We start from the raw sequence: 2,639 nt of genomic DNA on the forward strand, positions 1-2,639 counted from the left end.
TGCTCTAATTTGCTGGTATTTTTCTAGTGTATGCCTCGGTCTTCTCGTACAGGTGATTTGATTTTTGACCCTGAAGTAGAAAAGATCGCGCGTAGAACGAGAAAGGAAACCAGACAGTTCAGAGAGGAGCAGTCCAGTGCTGCATCTCGGAGACCTGAGCCAGAAGTTAAACCAACAGATTCGTTTGGTGACACTTCGAGTGACTCTGACCAGGAGGAAGGAACCATGGCTAATGCACGGACATTAAGGGAGTTGGCTGCTCCTGATTTAAATCAGCAGCCTTTATGCATTACTTTCCCAACTTTAAATGATAATACTCCATTTGAACTAAAATCTGGTCTGATTCATCTTTTACCCTCTTTTCATGGTTTACCAGGTGAAGAGCTGTATAAGCATCTGTAGGAGTTTGATGTCGTGTGCAACAGTATGAAACCCCCGGGCATTACAGAAGAGCAAATAAAAATGAGGGCATTTCATTTTTCTTTGAAGGATTCAGCAAAAGACTGGTTGCACTTCCTACCACCAGGTAGTATCACCACGTGGGACCAGTTGAAGAAAAAAATTTTAGACAAATATTTCCCTGCGTCCAAAGCTGCGAGTTTAAGGAAAGAAATTTGTGGTATCAAGCAGCATCCGAGGGAGTCGTTTTATGAGTACTGGAAGCGATTCAAGAAGTTGTGCATCAAATGCCCCCAACATCAAATAAGTGAGCAGTTGCTCATACAGTATTTTTATGGGGGGCTCTTTTTCAGAGACAGAGGCGCATAATTGATGCTGCAAAGTGGAGGTGCACTGTGAATAAAATCCCTCGGGATAGCATGGGAGTTAATAGAGGGGATGACAGAAAATTCACAAACAGTTCGGTTAACGAGGGAGGAATGTCCCAATACGCAAGGTGAATGGAGGTTAGAGACATCCTCTATCCAGCAGCAGTCTTAACTGAGTTGACGCGCTCGTTGTTAGGTAACTGGCTGTATGCGAAATGCATCCCAGACCAAGGTTGGTGGCGGAATTTGCACTGGTATGGGTCCATTCTACAAAAACAATGTGCCCAGCGATTCAGGAAGAAAGTGTAGAGCAAGTAAACATGGCTGGTCACGCGCCCACGCCGAGAAGGCCCTATGACCCGTACTCGAATACGTACAATCCCGGCTGGAAGGACCACCCGATTTTCAATTATGGAGGAAATAGGCAGCCCAACTTTGTACCGAACAGACAGCAAGGGTACCAGCAGCAGTATCAACCCCGACCACCTCCGTCTCCGAGCTCTGGTCCATCTTTGGAGGAGATGATGAAACAACTGATAGCTACCACCGCGCAACATCACCAAAAGGCGGACTCCAAAATGCAAGACATAAGAAATCAAATGAATTAAATAGCCACAAAAATAAATCGTTTGGAGTCCCAAGTCCAAGGTAAATTGCCATCTCAGCCTAAATTGAACCCGAAGAATGTAAGCGCGATGACCCTAAGAAGCGGGAAGGAAATTCTGGGGCCTGAGCCTGTGATCCCGAAGGACAAGGACGAGGAAAAGATCGAAAATAAGTTTGAGAGGGAGGACAGCAATAGTGCAGGTCCAAAGGTACTTCCAGACCCAGTAATTACAGTTAAAACTAACCCGCCTCCTTTCCCTAGCAGGTTGGAAAAATCGAAGAAACAGAATAAGGAGAAGGAGATCTTGGAGGTGTTTCGCAAGGTAGAGATAAATATCCCTCTGTTAGATGCAATCAAACAAGTGCCGAATTATGCCAAGTTTCTAAGGGACTTGTGTGTCAACCGAAGGCGGTTGAGGGGAGATGAAAGGGTCATTGTTGGGGAGAATGTGTCAGCGGTCCTGCAGAGAAAGTTTCCACCAAAGTGCGGGGACCCAGGTATGTTTACTATTCCCTGTAGGATAGGCAACACTGTGATTAGAAGGGCCATGTTGGATCTGGGAACGTCAATTAATGTCATGCCTAAATCTATCTATGCTTCTCTGAAACTAGGTCCATTAAAAGAAACTGGGATAATCATTCAATTAGCTGACCGAACTAATGCATATCCTGATGGGTTGGTTGAAGATGTGTTGGTAAAAGTTAATGATTTGGTGTTTCCAGCTGATTTTTATGTACTTGATATGGATGATGATCACTCCCCCGATCCCTCACCTTTGTTATTAGGTAGACCCTTTATGAGCACAGCACAAACAAAAATTGATGTTAATAAGGGTACCTTGTCCATGGAGTTTGATGGGGAGATTGTGCATTTTAATATCTTTGATACTATGAAATATCCCTCAAACTCCAACTTTAGCTCTGTTTTTTCCGTGAGTGCTATTGACCCTGTGGTGCAGGAAGTGTTTGAAACTGTTGGCAGGGATGAATTGGAGGTTGCTTTGACCAAGTACCTCGAGTTGGAGACGACTCCTGAGGTGGAGTAGAGTGAGGATTTAAAATGCACGATAGGGGCATTACACTCATTGCCAACCTCCACAAAAAGGTACGAAGTTTCACCTATATTGATTCCCGAATCTCACCAAAGGGTATTACCATCTGTGGTACAGGCACTTGAATTGGAGTTGAAGCCCCTGCCGAAACACTTAAAATATGCGTATTTGGGCGACAATGAAACACTTCCGATAATTATCTCAGCTGCACTCT

General features: G+C 44.5%; 1 non-coding gene across 1 annotated transcript; it reads right to left on the reverse strand.

The window, feature by feature from the left end:
- Nucleotides 1-597: 597 nt before the first annotated feature.
- Nucleotides 598-704, reverse strand: LOC113781769. Its single transcript, XR_003469675.1, has one exon. It is a non-coding gene; the product is annotated as a small nucleolar RNA R71 (small nucleolar RNA).
- Nucleotides 705-2,639: the final 1,935 nt, after the last annotated feature.

This window comes from Coffea eugenioides, chromosome 8 (genome assembly GCF_003713205.1).
Source record: "Coffea eugenioides isolate CCC68of chromosome 8, Ceug_1.0, whole genome shotgun sequence".
Taxonomy (NCBI): domain Eukaryota; kingdom Viridiplantae; phylum Streptophyta; class Magnoliopsida; order Gentianales; family Rubiaceae; genus Coffea; species Coffea eugenioides.